The sequence below is a fragment of the Pinus tabuliformis genome, chromosome 2_2 (assembly GCF_031772625.1).
Source record: "Pinus tabuliformis cultivar Carrire ecotype Pingquan chromosome 2_2, CPIR1, whole genome shotgun sequence".
In the NCBI taxonomy this organism is placed as follows: domain Eukaryota; kingdom Viridiplantae; phylum Streptophyta; class Pinopsida; order Pinales; family Pinaceae; genus Pinus; species Pinus tabuliformis.
The window spans coordinates 746,574,371-746,594,826 of NC_142300.1; positions in this window are offsets into that span (position 1 = coordinate 746,574,371).

Genomic DNA, 20,456 nt, shown 5'->3' on the forward strand with positions numbered 1-20,456 from the left:
ATATTGTGCTGTGCCACATCTCTCTGACTGTACTTCCTTCTTCTTCCATATCTTCAAGTGTGGTGATGTTTTCTCCTTTTGGTATGGTGCCCGTACTTTGTTCCTACAATCCTTAGCTATATGTCCAAGCTTGTTACATGCACAACATCTCACATGTTTCATATTCCTTCTGTAGCAATCAACAACTTTGTGACCAAACATATTGCAAGAAAAACGATATCCCTTAAAGTACCTGGAACGTGGTGATCTTGAACCATTCTGCTTCTGCATTTCGTTGCATTATGTCTAAGATTATGACATACATAAAAATCAACATTATTCATTGGAGGAGTAAAAGATTTTCTTTCTTTGGTTGTTGATGGGATTGACCTCTCATCTCCTTGTTGAGTATTTCACATTGTGCATTAGAGTTCCTTGTCTTATTTTGAGAGCTAGATTTACCTTCAACAGATTCATGGAAACCAAGACTATTTTTGATAGTAGGAGACCTTTGACTACTAAGAATATCATCCAAGATCTTAGTACTATCTTGAAATCGTAAGAGCTTATCCTTTTCTTCTAAGTTATCATTTAGAATATTTACCTCAACTTGAAGTTGCTCTTCCTTTTCATGATACTGCTTCTTCATGTTTTCTTCAGCTTTTCTTCCTTCTTCCAACTGATGTCTTAGTTCAAGAACTTCATTTTCCTATTTTTCAAGAGCTTGGAGTAGTTCTTTATTCTTCTTATTTAATTCTTCAAGATCTTATTTTAGCAAGAGGGTCGTAGCTTCAAGAATTTCATAGTAACTGGATCTATCTCTGAGTTTATTGTTGTGCTCCTTTCATTGAATTCATTTCTTAATGATGTCACTTCATCCTACAACTTTTTACATTGATCTTCCTTGTCCTTGAATAACTTCCTTACATTGTTTCCTTCCTCTAGTTGAGCTTTTAGTTTGGTAGCTTCTTCTTTGAAGGCACATTCCCTTTTGTTCCATAGATCTTGTTGATCCCTAATTTTTTCTGTAAGCCTTTTAAATTCTGCCTCTATTTGATATCCTTCTTGCTCACCCTTAAGAGAAAATTCAGTTGTTTCGCTATCACTTTCATCATCTTCAAATGGATGGATAAATGTATCACCAGAGGATAATAAATTCATACCTGATAGAAGTGATTCTGAATCTGAAGTGCTTCTTCCACATATTCCCCAATTGATTCTCCCACTGTCATAGCTCTTCTGAGATGTATTCTTCTTCTTAGGCACTTTCTTCTTCAGCTTCTTTCCCATTGTTCTATGGATCTTCTTCGAGAGATCAAGCTTCTACCAAAGGACCTAGTTTGATTCCAATTATTCGAAATAATACTGAGAGGGGGGGTGAATCAGTATTATCTAATCAATATAACTTTTTCAATTCCATATTTAGATTCATATATGCTACTTCAGTTAAGACAAACCACGTGTATATGTAACTATGTTTAATGCAACAAGCGTATATCCAGTAAACTTATGATTCAGTTAGTTGATCCTTAATGAGTGCATCAGAACATTATTAACCATATGAACAGTAAACAGGAGCAGTAAAATAGAACAGATCATGACACACAATAAGCACATATGAACACCATGATATAAGGTGGAAACCCAATGTGGGTGAAAACCACCTGCTGCAAGTCATCTCTATCTTCTTTTAATAAGAAACTTCTTTTTACAATATTTATGTACTAGTTCAGTCTTACACCTGTACACAGGCTTCTACCTGTAGAAGGTTACAACCTTCTCTCACTCTCTAGCTTCTCCTAGAAGGGAGCTGCAACACCCTTAGCTCTTGTACTAGTCGACCCTTTTACTAGTATGTAGATGTTGACCTACTGAATGCTCCAACCTTCACTCGTTTTCCAGATGCTAATGGAAGTGAGCTACCACCCCTTTAGCTCTTGCACTAGCTGATGACTAGTATGTAGGTGCCGACCTACAGAAGGCTACAACCTTCTCTTTCTTCCTCCAGGTACCACATTTCATAAATTTTCAGACTGGATACTCCTGAAGCACAACACCATAATCTAAAAGGCCACGTTCCATCCCATTTTCAAACTGGACCCATCAATATCATTGAAGCACACAGTCAATCAACATTAGCATCATCAATCTCTAAACCACCCAATACAGAATCATTGAAACCCTGTCAACAAACTGCAATCACCGAAACACAGAGCAAAACACAGATTTCTGCAACAATCTTTAGATCTAATAGTATCATCAAAAATCATGCATTAGAGTGCATACGCTACTTGGAAGATCCGAACTAGCGTGTATACGCAACTTCACCAAAGCGAACCAGCGTATATGTCATTAATTACTTACTTATGTCTTTGCTGCACTTCCTGACTTCAGACATAACTAGATCATTACATATACAAGGATAATACGCATGTTAGCAACCAGATCTAGTCCATCAGATCACATAAAGATAAGTCATTATGTTCTTGATCCATTATAGATATCATCCAACAACACTGAAGCTAAACATAATCAACCAATCTGAATATGCAGAATACTAACACCAGTAAACAATCAGCAAAACTCAAACTTTGCATCAACTACTAGAACCACCTGTAACTTAAAATATGATAGTGTATATGGTATACGCTACTTAGATGTATATAACCTGCATATGTACATGCTTTTATCAAAGTCAACCAGTGTATACATTTGTAAATATTCATTCATGAGTTGCAGCTATTTGAAACTTAAGTTATACCTATATCAGAACATTACATGTTTCAGTATACAGATCTAGAATAAGCATAATCGTACCATATAGAGATGATTCATTCCAAACCATTTGATCCCTATCTATCCTTAGATCTTGTTCTCCATCAACTGGTGAGAGTCCTCCTTAGCTCAGATCAAGCAAAGCATCATGACCCATAACCTGCATACTAGATCTCATACCTCATCAGGTATTCAAGACTTTCTCAATTCCCTTGCCTAATGATCTTCTTCTCCTTTTATAGTCTTAGGCCTTACTCAATGCCATGGTCCAAAACCATTTAGAACCAATACTAGGGACCCAATACCTGGGTTCAACACTTCGGACGCAATACCAAGGTCCAAAACCATAGGTCTAAATACCACAGAACCAAAAATAAGCTTTCCCACATGTACGCGCTTTTCTGTTCATGAAAGCGCATGCATACATATATGCAACTTTTGATCAGAAATCCCACGTGTATACATGACTTTGTATATAGTAAACTTACGTGTATAACCTGCATGTATACACTACTTGCTATATAGCGAACCTGCGTATATATGCGACTTGGTATATAGTGAACCTATGTGTGTACACGACTTGGTATATAGTGAACCTGCGTATATACTTTTCTATCTTCGTTCTTTGTAGTCTAATCATCAATTCTTTGCTATTGACCTGCTGCACTATGCTTTGTCATCTGTGTGGGTTGCCATCAAGGACAACACTTGTATCATAATGCCAACAATCTCCCCCTTTGGACTTGATGGCAAAGCTAACTTGCCATACTAAGAACTGTCAACTTAACGAGTTGTCATTGTACATTGCATCTGAACTGATTCCTTTGCCTTGCATCCCATGTGTTCTGTCACATCTGATCTCTCTTCTATAGATTCATATAGTTATGTATAAGTGAGATGTTCTACTCCAAGTGGGTTGCCATCAAGTACAACACATGCATCATAATGCCAACAAAGAGGAAAAATGGATGGAAATGGTGTAAAAAACAAAATAGTCATGAGACTCTAGATTCCCCTATGCTGAGGTCCTTGCATGTCCTCATGCAAAAGACAAAACTAATGTCTTATGTTTAATTACTGCATTTCTTTTGAGACCTGTACAAGTACATCCAACTTCATAGTTTTCCCTTTATTTCTAGCTATTGCCATCCTTGGCTTCTTCATGAGAATCTTGTACTTCAGGTTTATGACTTGTCTCTGTAGAGCTATATCTTTTTGCCTTAGCTTCTTATTTTTCTTAAACCACAGACTTAGGTGTAAAAGGAGATTGTCACTCTTAGCTATTTCAATTTCACTCTGCACCTTTAGGGTTTGACTATCCTTCTGAACATACCTATTTAGTGTCTCCAACTTGAAAATTTCTTGTTTTAAAATATTTATCACTGGATGTTCTTGTGGTTTACTAAAATGTAATTTTTCCTGATTTAAATTTGGTGTTCTTACTGCATCTCGTTTCTCCAGAGACTCAATATAATCATCAACCTCCTAATGTACAGGATCAATTTCAGGTGTTCTTCAACTTGGGCTCTGAGGAGGTGTGATGAAAGTTGGCATAGAAACCCTTGAATCTTCCTCTCCTAATTTTATATCCTCCATACTTTTTTAAGGTAGTTCTTTTGTTACTGAATTGAGTCTAGTAGTCCTGCTTAAGCTTGTCATAGGACGCATTAAAATTTTTTCTTTCTTCCTTTCTATCTTAGGATTTTCTGTTTTGGGTGTGATCTCTATATTTTTGTTGGATTTCTTTCTTCTAACATCTTTCTTGTTTATATTATCTATAATTTCTTCAAGAGGAATGTCATACTCTGACGCTCATGTGGTTGTTATTGTTCTTATTCAACTAGTTCTTCAATTTTTGTTTTTCTCCCTCTCTTGGCTTTGCTGCTACTTGGTTGTTCTTGTTCCATTGGTTCTTCATTTTTTCTCTTTCTCCCTCTCCTGGCTTTGTTGTTGCTTAGCTGTTCTTGGGTGTCTTCCTTAAAATGATTTCTCACTAAAAATATTTCCCAATTATCACCCATGTTTTTAAGATGAAATTTAATGAGGATTTGGACAAGACCATGGTGATACATCGTGCTCTCTATCAATGAAATTTACTTTTGAACACTACCTGAATATTTCTTAGACAATTATATAAGAAATATGGAATATTTATTTCATTATCCTCAATAAAATTCATCAGCAGTTGAATATGATAGGAGAACATCAATCCAAACCTTTATTTCCAAGATTGTTTTTTAATTTTTTAGAAGTAAATTTCTCCACTTAATTGTCAATGTTTTGCTTGGAATGCCTTTCATGAAAATGGTGGTTTCGATGCTAGGGTTTTTCAGAAAAACCTTCCAGTCCTCCCTCTCAATTCCTCTGTTTTGAACCATTTTTATCAAATTCGAGGCAATCCAGTGGCTTCAGCAACAAAATACTCTGTGACTGTAAATTTTATGTCTTCGATCTTGACTTCCACCCAATCAAAAGCTTTGGTGAAGCATTTGGTTACTTATTTGTGGAAACCATTGAGTTTCTCTACAAACTCCAACCACTGTGCTTCCTGTAATAATTATGTTTTCTGCAGATATCCTTCTAAAACTTTTCTCCCTACTAGTTCTATTCTGAATATAACCCCTATGGCTGAGAAGCTTTGTTCGAAGACTACTTTGTTTGACAGGGTATTAGGGTTTCAAAGGGTTTCAGAGAGATGAGGAAGAGAGTGTGAATGATGGGAGTATTAGTGGTAAGGGTATAAAGAAGTGCGACAGAATCTAACCGTTGAGAGCATAAATGAGGATGATTTTGGCGATCAGATTAAAACAATCGAGATTTGGGTTGGATTGTAAGTATAATGATGAGGAGTGAATGGCGGATTAGATCCAAATTGACACAATACTATCAACTCTTAGTAATAATGATATTGAATTTTGGTAGTACAATGTCTATATAGTTCATATATTTAATGTTTTTTATTCCTATTATCAAATTAAAGAGTTGCATACCTTTGAATTATCACTTTGTAACCTTCGGTTTTTATCCTTTGCATGGTCTTCGGGTGCTTTATAGTGGATGGAGTCAATCATTCTTTCAATTACTCTATCATAAATTTCTATCAAGTAGGTTGCAGAAATCTGTTATAATTGTAGAAACTCAATAATTTTGTAGCTATTTTATTTCTCAAAAGAAAAGATTAGGATATAAAGAAAATGGGTTTAGAAAAGATGTGAAGAAAATTTAGGGTGTCAAAACTTTATTTTCACCTTATATATTTCTTATAAACATGCCAACATTGTTGGTTTTCAAGTTTATACAAATTTTTATTTTATTTTTATTAATTGTTTTCAGAAAGAAAAAGCCTTTTGGAGATCAAGTTGTGGAAGAAGAAAAATCCTTCTTCACCAAGATTAAATCAGTATTATCTTGCAAATATTGGATAAATTATTCCATGGTCCATGGCTTATGATAGATTCTTAGTTGATGACCATTCATAAGAAAGGTGGTCCTTTCTTCATCAATATTTCTGATCCTAACTGCACCATTGTGAAAGACTATTTCAATCTCATAAGGTGATGCAAGATTACCCCTACTTACACCCATAGTATGCATTTAAAATGCATAAACACATTTTCTCAGGAATTTTAACTCTGTAAGGAGTCAAATCTTCATTTGCCAAGGTTTTAGGATCCCTTCAACGGTATCATTCATTACAATAGCCCAATCTTTCATTTCCTTCTATCAGGACTACATCTACCCTTATAAACCTTAGTTTAACTTTACCCACACATTAGGCCTTCATAACATTGTTGCCTCATATATATAACCAACCCCTCTTTAAACTTTGGTTAATGTGGACCTAACCCATAAAACCCTCTATAGGTGCTTTATTTCTATTATACATAGAAATATGCATAAACATGCATAACTTACCTTTTCACCTTTTTTAAAGCCTTGCACAGTTTCCAAGATTTCCCCTTTATCATTGATCGCAATCGAGCTCTCCGTGGTCACATTAACACACACCTCCTCCACATCTGATATGTTATTACACTGTCAGATTCCAAATATTATTTAGTTGTGCTTATAAACCTTCTCGGGTCTGTTTCTTGTCGCTCATCGCATTACTTCTCTATTTTTTGCATTACATAGAAAACACATGGAACTCTACTCCAAAGCTTAAGGTGGGAACTCAATTGGAATTGAGTCCGCCTCTATAAACTTTCAGGGATGCGCTTTTCAACCATTTCTAAAGGGCTGATCTTTCCTTCCACCGATATCTGATTAAATCAGGGCCATAGATCGAGCTTCTGATTCGACAATCGAGATCACCCCATTCCAATAGTCGCTTGACAGTCCTCCAGCGTTGATCTACACTTAGTACATCCAATGGTCGAGGATGATGACTTCGGATAGACTATAAGCATGTAGAATAACCACTGAAAAAGTGGTTTCCTCACTCTCCTCCACTGCTACGTGTCACTCGATAAGTGGAATTGGGTGCTCACCCCTCGATACCACTTACCGCTTCTTCACTGCCCGAAATACCACTTAAGGTTTGCGAAACCACCTCTTCCTTGTGTTATTTCCTGCGCTCTTTCATCGTGCAATGACCGTTGATCTATGAGAGCTAACAGTTCCTGTGCATCACCTCTTCACTTTCCCCTCGTCACTTTTCTTTGACCTTAATTCATCCTTCAGTGTTTTCCTTGTGGGTTTGAATTTTTCGTCAGGGGTTCATTCTTCCTACTCTTCCGCTGCTCAACTCTCTTTGATCTTTGCTCTGTGAATTCTCACTTCGCTACCTCTCTACAGCTTCACTCTAATCCTCTAATTGGATTCAAAGACCCATTATGATTCTTCTAAATCATTCTTCTCCTATGTGTGTTCTATAGAACTCTTCCTGCAACCCTTGTTACAAAACCTACAAATTCACATATAATTAAACACTCGAAACACATGTTTGAAATCAGAATTGAGTTGATTATATTAATAAATAAAAACAATGATTACAGAATGATATCTCTACCTCTCAGGCCTAATCTTCAATATCAGTGTCCTCCTCATCTTTTTACTTTGCCCATAGGTTTACATTTATACCAGAAAGGTTCTTTTGAACTAATTCTGGTTCAAATCCTAGATCTACTGAACTGACTCCTAAATGTCCTCTATGTCCACTTCTAACTTCAATTAATTCCTAAGAACTTTCTCTAGTTCCTTGAATCATGAAACTACCTCTAGAGTTATAATTGACCTCTAACTCTCTTGTCATTATTAACCACTCATGTTCTCCTTTATTCAAGAGAATTTACAAAGATCCTCACACATCTAATTAATTCCTATTATAATCACTTAAAACCCTAAATATTACATTAATTTTAGACTTAGGCATCCAACTTCCTTAAAACACATGACCCCCCTATGTCTACTAAAATACAATGATTTTATCTTTGGTTGAATGCTCCTCCATCAAACTACCAAAGTAGAAAATATTCATGATCTCTTGATCATGTGTCTTCGTAAGTTGATAGAAAACCCCCAGGGTCCCAAACTTTTGACTACCTGAAAGCTTTGCACATTTTTTGTTGTTGTATGTCTGCTATTTTCTGTTTCATCTTCCTCTCCTTGTTAATTAGGTTAAAGTTCTGATCGATCATCCCTCATGCTGCTATCATTTTCCTCCATATGGATTGTTTCATCATTAACTGCCATAACTCTTCAATCTCCATCTCTAGCATATCTTTGGGCTGGTCCATATTTTTCCATTCATTGTTACCTCTTTCTCTTTGCTTCAGGTTGTTGTTGTTGTCTACGAACTCTTCAAATTGTTGTTTATTTTCTTCTACTTTTTCTCTTGCTATCATTGTAGACATTTCTTCCACCCAAACTTCCTGGATATCTTTAAGGATATCTCCCTCTGCAACATCTAATTTCCGCATTGACTTATGACTTTCCAGCATTCTCTCCAACAATTGAACATTTATGTTCCATGTATTAAATTCTTCCATAGAATCCTCTTCTTTCATCTTTATTTTGCTGCTCATTTGTGCCAAATTTCCTCCAACATATGCAACTAAACTTGCATTAACAAAAAATTTGTTAAAATAAAGAGAATAAGGCTTCAGTGCCTTATTTTCCCTTTGGCAACAATTCAGGATGTTGCTCTGTTTCTTTCTCCTCTGTCAGCACATCAGTATGCTGTTTTGAATTCTCAAAAGAATTCATGAGCCTGTCAATTAGCCTCTCCTTCATACCATCTTCTTCAATGATATCTCTCTGCTTTTGTTCACAGTATTGAACTTCTTCTTCCTTAGCCTACTACTGGTTAACTCTTATTTGAAATTTTTTGATTCCTACTACCTCGCTTTCATCGTTACCCTCTTGTTCTTTAAGAACCTCCATATCATCTTAAAATAATCTCTCTCCTTCCCCAATGAAATTCATTGGATCATTTCTTTGGGACAACATTTCTTTAGTCTTCACTGGAATAAGACTACCATCTTCCTGCTCTATGATAGTTCTAACATTCTTCTGCCTACTCCCAGGTGACTCTTATGTCTCCTTCTGGTTCTGAGATCTTGCCATCTCAGTCTTCATCTGAACAAATTTCAAATTTTTCTCCTTCTCTCTAACAAACTCTAAAGTTTGTTCATCCTCTTATGATGTACCTGCAATCATCCACAAATTATTAATTTTAAATTCATAAGACCTGGCGGTCTCACTTGACTCTCCAGTCATCACATTTCCTTGTTGCTCTGAGTCTTCTATGTGATTTAGCTCCTCAGGCTCAACTTCATCTCCTTCCTTCGCAAGGAATGGTTATTCTCTTGTAAGAGGTCCAATTATTAATTTTTCAATGTGTTCTTTCTGCTATAACAACTCAATACTTTCCTCATTTGAGAGGTCTTCTTCATCATACGCTGCTGCTCTAGAGTACCTTTTATCCCCTAAAACACATTGCTCCTCATACTTCAGTTCAAGAGCTTTATTCAGGTTCACTTCAGATATTCATCTTCTGTAAGATACTCCTCCATGCCTTCGACAGGTTCACAAGACTGTCTATCTTGTGCTATGCATCTTGCAAGCACACCAAAACTATTGGGTTGAAAACCACATGGCTTGATGGCCTTATACATCAGATCTTCATCTTCAGTCAGCATCTCCTCATGTTGTTTTGAACTATCCTGATAGTCCATGAGATCTTCACTTGATCTCAATTCTTTAGCTTCAGTGTAGTCCTCACCTTCTCCCAGAATTTCTCCTTGTTCTAGATTACAAAAGGACTCTTCCATTTCCAACTCAAAGTCCTTGAGTTTCTCCCTCAGCCACATTACTTGCTTTTGTTGTAGCCTTCTCTGCATCTCATGCCACTCCATTGACTTCTTCCTTAATACCCAACCTTGTCTCTAGTTTTCTTCTATCTGCATTGTTAACACATCAAGTTTTTTTCTTATCTCACGCAACTCCTTGTCAATATACTCTTGACTTAGTCTCTTGCCATCTACTTTGGCCTTCTTCATCGAATATCTTCCGTTGTGGCTTCTCTCTAAACCTCTACTATGACTATCAGTAGTCATCTTCTTCTCCTCTTTCTTCATGATCTCTTCACTCATCTGCAGCAACCCTCTGCAACAACTAGTCCTTCTCACTACAATCTTACCTCACTCAGTCTTTTGGTAAGCACAACTCCTCTATCTAGAACCTCCTCTTGAGCAACACCTTTTCTTCTTCTAGGCTTCTACAATATTCCACTCTCTCTTGAGAACACTTCAGCTGTCCTCTTTGTCCAACCTCGTGTTGGATTCTTCAAGTTCACTGCCACTTCTCCTTCAGAGTGTTTTCCTCCTCTCATAGCTTCTCTTCCTGTATTTTGCTGAGAGGTTTCATCTACAACCACAATCTTCGATTTTAATTTGAAACAAAACACACTAACTCACCTCCAAGATCGATGTATGATCTTGTTCTCCCATTCTCCTGCACTTTGAATGGATTGTCCTTTGTTTGGTCTCCAAGTCCTCTTTCCCTCAAAAATTGTACGAAGCAATCTTTCTCTCACTTTTCTTCAAGGAATCCTCTGTTCCTGTCTACTCCAAGCCTCTGCTGGAACTGCTACAATCTCCCAGGAACTTCAAAAGTTCCCCTTACAATCTTTTGTTGTAGTCTCTACCATTCATTCACTTAACTTATGCACATTACCTTCTTCTATGTGCAAACTCCTTTTCATAGGAAATCTTTCCCCGCTCTAATTACAATTATGCTCTGATACCAAATGATGCAGGGTTACCCCCGCTTACACCCACAGTATGCATCTAAAATGCATAAACACACTTGTCCCAAGATTTTTAAATCTCTAAGTAGTCAATTCTCATTTACCAAGGTTTTAGGTTCCCTTTAACGATATCATTCATTACAATAGCCCAGTCTTTCATTTCCTTCTATCAGGACTCCATCTACCCTTATAAGCCTTAGTTTAACTTTAGCCGCACATTAGGCCTTCATAACATTTTTTCCACATATATATAACCAAGCCCTCTTTAAACTTTGGTTAATGCCGACTTAACCCATAAAATCCTCTATCGGCGCTTTATTTCTATTATACATAGAAATACACATAAACATGCATAACTTACCCTTTCGCCTTTTTTAAAGCCTTGCACAACTTCCAAGGTTTCCCCTTTATCACTGATCACAATTGGGCTCTTTGTGGTCACATTGACACACACCTCCTCTGCATCCGATATGCGATTACATTGTCAGATTTCAAATATTATTCTGTTGCACTTATAAACCTTCTCGGGTTCGTTTCTTATCGCTCATCGCATTACTTCTCTGATTTCCACATTACATAGAAAACACATGGAACTCTGCTCCAAAGCTTAAGGCTGGAACTCAAATGCAATTGAGTCCGCCTCTATAAAATTTCTGGTCTACGCCTTTCAACTATTTTTGAAGCCTTGCTCCTTCCTTTCGCCGATCTCTGACTAAATCAAGGTCATAGATCTAGCTTCCGATCCGACGATTGGGATCACCCCATTACAAAAGTCGCTTCACGGTCCTCCAGTGTTGATCTACACTTAGTAGATCCAATGATTGACGATGACTTTGGATAGACAATAGGCATGGAGAATAACCACCCGAAAAGTGTTTTCCTCTCTCTCCTTTGCTGCCATGTGTCGCTTGATAGGTGGAATCGGGTGCTCACCCCTCAATACCACTTACAGCTTCTTCACCGCCTGAAATACCAATTAAGGCTTTCGAAACCACCTCTTCCTTGTGTTATCTCCTACGCTCTTTCATCGTGCAATGACTGTTGATTTATGAGATCTAACGGTTCCTGCGCATCACCTCTTCACTTTTCCCCTCGTCACTTTTCTTTGACTTTAAATCATCCTTCAGTGTTTTCCCTGTGGGTTTGGGTTTTTCTTCAGGGATTCATTCTTCCTACTCTTCCACTACTCAACTCTCTTTAAGTTTTGCTACGAGAATTCTCACTTCACTACCTCTCCAGAGCTTCACCTCGATCCTCTTATTATATTCAAAGACCCATTATGATTCTTCTGAATCATTCTTATCCTCTATGTGTTCTACATAACTCTTCCTACAACCCTTGTTATATAACCTACAAATTCACATATAATTCAACACTCGAAACACACATTCGAACTCAGAATTGAGTTGATTATATTAATAAATGTAAACAATGATTATAGAATGAGATCTCTATCTCTTAAGCCTAATCTTCAATATCAATGGCCTCCTCGTATTTTTACTCTACCTGTAGGTTTACATTTATACCAGAAAGGTTCTGTCGAACTAATTCTGGTTTAAATCCTAGATCTACTAAACTAACTCCTAAATGTCCTCTATGTCCACTTCTAACTTCAATTAATTCCTAAGAACTGTCTCTAGTTCCTTGAATAATGAAACTACCTTTAGAGTTATAATTGACTTCTAACTCTCTTGTCATTATTAACCACTCATATTCTCCTTTATTCGAGAGCATTTACAAACATCCTCACACATCTAATTAATTCCTATTCTAATCACTTAAAACCCTAAACATTACATTAATTTCAGACTTCGGAATCCAACTTCCTTAAAACACATGACCCCCCTATGTCTACTAAAATATAATGATTTTCTCTTGGGTTGAATTCTCCTGCATCATAAGTCCCAAGACAATGAGTTTGAAATTTCCCTTGGAAATATTTAAACTTTGAATCAAAGAGTAATGCCTAATCTCCTAGCTAGAATTTTCTCTCTTTCATATACTTGTCATGCCATCTGGATCTCTGTTGTTGAACTAGATTGGTTCTTTGGATTGCATCTTGTCTTATCTCATCTAGTTCATTTAGCTGCTCCATTCTTTGTTTTTGTGCTTTTGAAATATCAAGACCCAATTTGATTACTGCCTTGAGAGTTTTGACTTGAAACTCAATAGGAAACATGACTTGTTTTCCATAGACAAGCTCATAAGGAGTATGTTCTGTAGTATTTCTTCATGTCATACAGTATGCCCATAAAGCTTCTGGAAGCTTTTCTACCTAATCTCTTCTATGAAAATGCACATTTTTGGTGAGAATTTGCTCAATGACTTTATTGGTGGACTCCACCTATCCATTTACTTGAGGATGATATGGAGTAACTTCTAATGTTTGGTTTTGTATTCCTTCATTATCTTCTATACCAACTTGGATGTGAATTGAGTACCTTCATCTATTACAATTTCTCTTGGGACTCCAAAACGAGTAAAGATATCCTCAAAAAGAAATGAAACTACAACATTTTCAGCAGGAGAATGAAGTGCTTTAGCTTCTACCCATTTTGTAACATAATCAATAAAATAAGAATGTACCTTTCTTGTCTCAAATGTGGATTCATTGAACCAACAAAATCTAGAGCCCATTTTTCAGAAGGCTCAATAAGTACCTGAGGTTGTAGAGGCATGTCATTAGAAGGAATAGGTTTCCCCATCCTTTGACAACTATCACATCTTTTAACATACTCCTTGGCATCCTTAAAAAGGGAAGGCCAATAATATCATAAGAGAAGGACTTTGTAATAATTTATTTTGTTAGTGAAGTGTCCTCCACATCATGACAAGCTTTCAGTATCTCTGGTACTTCATCTTCTCTAACACACCTTCAGATGATCATATATGGACCTATTTTATACAATTCTTCATTTATCCATGAATAAGATGCACTAATTTGAATTACCTTCCTTTTTTCTCGAGGACACACATATGATGGTGATTTTCCTATAGACAAATAGTAAGCAATATCTGCAAACCATGGAAATTTAGTAAATACTGCAAAAATATATTCATGAGGAAAATTATCTTCTACAAGTGTGTCATTGTTATCATTTTGAATCCTTTATAAAAAGTCAACAACTGCATTTTGTTTTCTAGGTCGATCCATAATAGTAATCTTAAACACTTGCAACAACAACAACCATCTAGTCATTCTGCCATTAGTGATTGATTTATTCATTAAGTATATAATTGTAGAATGATCAGTATATACAAAAAGTTTCATAGCCAGTAATATAATGTCTAAATTTATTGATGGCATGAACAACAACTAAAAGCTCCTTCTCTGTGACAATATAATTGAACTCTACAGGAGTCAGATTTTACTAATGTAATAAATGGCATATGGAGTTAAGTCTTTTTGTCCTAGTACAACTCCTAAATCTATGTCTGAAGCATCAATCAAAATATGAAAAGGTAATTTCCAATTTGCTCCTCTCATAATGGGTTCTTCAAAAAATTTCTCTTTTAATGACTCAAATGCCTTTTGGCAATCAAAATTCCAATTGAATTCATTGTCTTTTTTGTGTAGTTTGAAAAGTGGAGATGCAATTTTTGTAATGTTTTCTATCAAACTTCTATAATAACTAGTGAAACCAAGAAAAATCCTAAGATCTCATTGACAGGATGGAATTGATAATTTAGAAAGAACTTCTACTTTAGATGTGTCCACTATAATTTCATTTCCTGAAATATGGGGTCCTAAAGCAATTCCCTCAGTAAACATAATAAAACATTTTTCATGACTTAATGAGAGATTTGCCTCTTTACATCTAGTGAGAACTTCTTCCAAATTTTTAAGAGCTTATTTAAAAGAATTTCCAAAACTGTAAAATTGTCCATATACACTTCCATACAATCATGAATTAGATTAGAAAATATGCCTAATATTTTTCTTTGAAATGTTGTAGGAGAAGTACATAATCTAAAAGGAAGTAGTCTTCTGGGGCTACTTGGATTTGATTATACCCACTAAAGCCATCTAGAAATGAAAAATATTTATTTCCTGCCAATGTATCTAAAAATTGATCTATGAAAGGGAGTGTAAAATGGTCCTTTAAAGTGGCTTTATTCAATTCCCTATAGTCAATACACACTCTCCATTTTCCATTATCTTTAGGAACAATTACTAACTTGGGTGAAACCCACTGGCTATCTGCTATTGGATAGATAAAATTGACATTCAATAGTTTTTGTAGTTCTTCCTTAACAATCTCCCTTAGATTTGGATTCTTTCTTATTTGAGGTCGTTGAATTGGTTTGGCATTTTATTCAATGTAGATATGATGTTTACAAGTATTAGGATCAATTCCCTTCATGTCAGTATATTCCCATGCATAAGCAGGTGAATGTTCTCGTAACATCTTGATTAATTCTTTCTTTTCAAATTCTTCCAAATTATTATTGATATTCAAAGTTTTTCCTAGAAAAATTTCAATTGTAGAATTGTCAAAATTTTCCATAGAGTGCAAGGATAGTTGACGAGATTATAAATATTCAATATTGCATTGCTCTTGAAAACTCTAACTAGATTCACAATATCATGAAGATTCATTATTTTCCATTAAATTTAAAATTTGATCTTCTTCATCTATTTGTGAAGTAGAAAAGATAGTTATTATATCAAAGTCATCATCTATCCATTCTTCATTTTCAACCTCTACTATTGTTTTTGTTGGTGCATACAGTGTGAATTTATTTTGTGCACTCCCTCAAAAAATGAACATGTCACTGTATCTACAAATTATGGAAGCATCGACTGTAGCTAGCCATGGTCTTCTTAGAATCAATGGATGCCCTCCTAAGTTACTATTGGGTGTTAAAATCATAAAATCAAAAAGATATTCCTAAGAATATAAGGATACATATATGTCTTCTAATACACCATTTGGTTTGATTACAGATCTATCTTCCAATTGTAATAATGTAGGTGTATATTGAAGATTACAAAGTTTTAATTGATTCATAGTCTGTTTACCCATGATATTTATGGTTTGTCCTAGATAAATCAATGTATTTGTGATATCTACACCATTGATGTGCTTTGCCACAATGGGAATTCTTGGATCAATATATTTCTGAATTGTTGTTTTTCCCATCATGATATCTACAACTTTTCTAACAAGTTGGATTCTTTTGATTTCTTTTATTTTTCTTTCAGCTCTTTTTGTGCTCAAGTCCCTAATTTGTTTTGTGAAAATTAATATTTCCTTAATGACTTGAAGCAAAGGAATCTTTATGCAAACATCCTTCAGTTCATTTAACATGTCCTAATCAGGAAATAAAATTTGTTTCTCTAGTCCTTCATCAACTTTTAATCTTTTAGGGAAATGTGGTTTCGAATAGATACTGAAGGTTGTTCCATAATATGAGTTATATTATTTGAATGCGTTGGAGTAACTTGTTTTCGAGTTTTTTCTTTTTCATTAAGAGACTTTTCTTCGTTAGAGATCTTTTCGTTTTCACTTTCTTGAATAACAACTCAGGGGGACTTATTTTCTAATAGTATACCAGATCTAAGATGAACATTTTTTAGATCTATTGGAGTTATCATGTAAGTTTGAAAATTTTGTCATCCCATAGTATAAATAGGTTGTGAATTTTTATTATTATTTCGATTTGGAAGTGGTTGGACAAGCAACTGGTTTGGTCTTTGACGAAATGTTAATGAAAGTTGTCGATTCACATTGTGAGGTTGAGTTTGTTGAACACAATGTGGATAATATTGTGGAGGAAAAGTAGGGTATGGCTCTTGAAATTGTGGAAATTACGGATATTGAGGGAATTTTCCATAAGGATTTTTTCATCCTTCTCACCAAGGTTGTGGCCAATATTGCCAACGCATTGGAGTACAATTATTTTGCGAATATTGTGGAAATGGTTGAGGATTAAAACCTTGAGCCGTATTTGGTTGTGGATTCTGCCAAGGTCTTTTAGCAATAAAATAGAGAGGATCTACTTGATTTGGTACTCTATCTTGGTAAACAACTTTAAGACTTGCTATTGAGGGACATTCTTTTGTATCATGATTTTCCGCTCAAATAACACAAGTTTCTACACTTTTTAAATTAAGAGGACATTCTCTCAAGGTAGGTTTGTTTCTGCAATTAGGGAAAAAAATGGACAATGCAACATTTTCATATTTTTTCTTGTTTTGTATATTAAGGGTGTCAGTTTGTTCACTAATACTCCCTAAAAGATCTATCTTAAAATTATTAAGCAAATTTTCTAATTCTACTCTAGTTACTGTCCCAACTGCAGATTTATTAATCCTTGATAGAAGAGGATCTCTTGAATTTTTCGCGGTTCTTGCTTTGCCTCTTGAAATGTGTATTCATAAATCATAAATTTCACCTAGTGATAACTGTGAAATGTCTCCCTTACCCATTAGATTGAAAATATCAATCCATTCATATCTAATTGATTTCAATAAGAGAGCTTTCAGATTTTCCTCATTGATATCATTCATGTTTGCCCTTTTTACATTGTAAGAAAATCTTTCGGCGAAATCTTCAAGATTTTCATCTTCCTTTTGTATCATTTAAAGACCTCATCTTTAATGTTATGAGGCATACAATAATCCTTATATTTCTCTAAGGATGTAGTGTTGATTTGTTCCAATGTTCTTATGGAGTTTATTCCTAAGCCCATTAACCATTTTAATGTTGCATCTTCAAGGGTTGCAGGGAATAATTTCAACTTTTGAGCATCATGTAGATAATCATATGATCTACACAAGATGAAAAATTCAAAGAGAAATGCCTCAGGATATTCACTTCTTAATCCATGAAATTCTGGAAGGATATAGGGTGAGATATTTTTCATTGCTATAGTTGTATCTTAATCAAGTATTGGAAATCCAAAGGTTTTTGGATTTATATCATCTCCTATTCCTCTTCCTCCACCTCTTTCACCTCTGCTTCTCCCTCCGGTCCTAGGTTGTTCACCATTCAAATTATGTACCTCTACTTCCCCTTATCCAACCATTGTAGATACTTTAGAACTAATATATGGTTCTGGTTCTGGTTCTAAGATTTTGTTTTTAGCTTCCTTTAGCTCCTTTGGTTCTTTTATTAATGGATTGTAGTGGGTTTCTTCTTCCTCTTCTACAATATGAACTTCCAACTCTTGAGCTAGAAGTTGTTCTCCTATTGAAGATAGGAAAAATATTCATGTTTTTGGGGATATGTGATCTTCTTCTATTACGACTTCCTTTGATGAAAGTGGTGAATCTCTAGGCTAGATTTCATATCTTAATACCTCAGGAAGTTTATGTTTGCTTGCTATGGATGGAATTCGAGTTTGTGTGGGTGGTGTGGCAATGCGAGGCCATGGTGGGGTAAGTGATGTTGTTGGAATTAAGATCTTTCCTCTACCTACAAATCTACCCCTAATATCTCTTTCCCTATGCATATCATGCCATTTTTTTATTATCTAAAAGAAATTAAGACTTCTAGTTACACTTCCTCCACAATGGTGCCAAAATGTTTATTCAATTTAATGTTCTTAAATTTCTTACATAAATGATCGACCGCAGTTGGCAAACTTGTGATGTGAAAGTGCACTATATATGCTAGAATTCTTTTTGAGTTCATTAGAATGATGATTGTGTTTGTTTTAAGGATTTTATTTATTCTTATGTTCCTAATGAAATTGAAGATTTATAACTAAATTTCTATGATTAATATTGAAAATTGAAGAAAAACAAGCTATCATGGTCCTATTTAACTGATTTTTGTTAGTTTCAAAAGAACTACTACGTAAGGTAATGGGAAAGAAAAACTAATTTTTTAACTCTATGAAAACTTCTTTAAGATAAATTGTGTTTTTGAAAAGAAACTTAGAAAGATAGTTATTCTAAAATCTATGGATAAAGTACTTATGTTCGAGAAAGACAATTGTTTATGCTCTAGAGGAAAATTTCTTGTACTATAGAATAAATATATAAAGCATACTATGTTGAGATCTCCCTACTTTAATTAACAATTCTACTTGAAATAATAAAACGAAAACAAAAAGAATGTAATGTAATTGAAAGTATTTTCTATGAAAAGAATAATATTTGTATACAATTTTCTATTTTAGAAAACATATAAACAATTGAAATTGGTAAACAACAAGTGAAAACACTATGAACAAATAACTACGAAGAAATTGAAGCTGTGATAATGCAATTCTGGAAATAATGAAAGTGAAATGATCTGAGATAAAAATAAAGGATTGAACCTCGACTATCTGTAGGGGCCCTTCATAAAACAACAGGTTTATAACTTTAACTCAACAGCTAACTGTGCATATGATTAATGAAAATATTTCTTTAGCTAAAAATAACAGAGTTATAAAACTTGAAACTGCCAATTAAATATTACATATAGGTGTTTTTAGTTTCTATTATACAATTATATATATATATATATATATATATATATATATATATAATTCATGCTGAACAGATTGAGACTTTTATGACTTTAAAACTTAAAACAAGCCTAACCTGAATTCTAATCTATCACAAAGAAATAAAGTTTCTCGACGATTTACTATTTGGAAAGAAAATCGGAGAGTCATGATCTATCAGAATTCTCACTGCTCCATTTATCCACATATTGAATTGCCTCCTTAACTGCTCCACTAGGCGATTACCTTAATGATTTGGCTCGGGCGAATAGGAGGAGATCCATGACGATATCAATCCCCATTTGCCCATGTGTTTCTTTACCTGGCTAGCATATTGGAATCTGGAAAACCATGGAGATCACTGCAGAATCATGAAATAGCTGGAGAATCATGTTAATTCTGTAGCTATTATAATATTTTAACCTAATAATAAGGCAAATTAATAAATATGAAAAATAAGACATATGAGTACCTTACCATGTCATATTGTTTTACTATTTATTTGAGTTTATAACAATGAAGAAAGGATGAAAATGGATGGAACTGGTGTCAAAAATAGAAACAGTCATGAGACTCTATAGCAATGTCCATTCTTGTTCTTTTCATTTCAGCGCGTCGACTCAGGGTGGTCAATGTCATACTGAGTAAGATAACGAAAACATGTATGTTTTAATATTGATTTTGTTCTGAATTATTTAGTAACAGTAAACATTGAACAATGAATTCTTTGCTTCCTTATCGATCAAAATAATCCTCTAGTTTTCGATATTATAGTCACTTTAGTCATTCCTTAATATGTCAAACAACCTTCTTTCATGAGGAAGATTTAGCTTTGTTTCCCATCTTATATCATGAAAAACAATTAAAACCAAATTATCTTTATTAAACGAGAAATGTTAGGATATTCAGACACATAGGAAATAGTTAAGTACAACTTGGTCTAGTATAGAGTTAGGTATAGAGTTAGGTAAAGTGTGTTTCTTTACCGTTGTACATTTTGTAACTTACA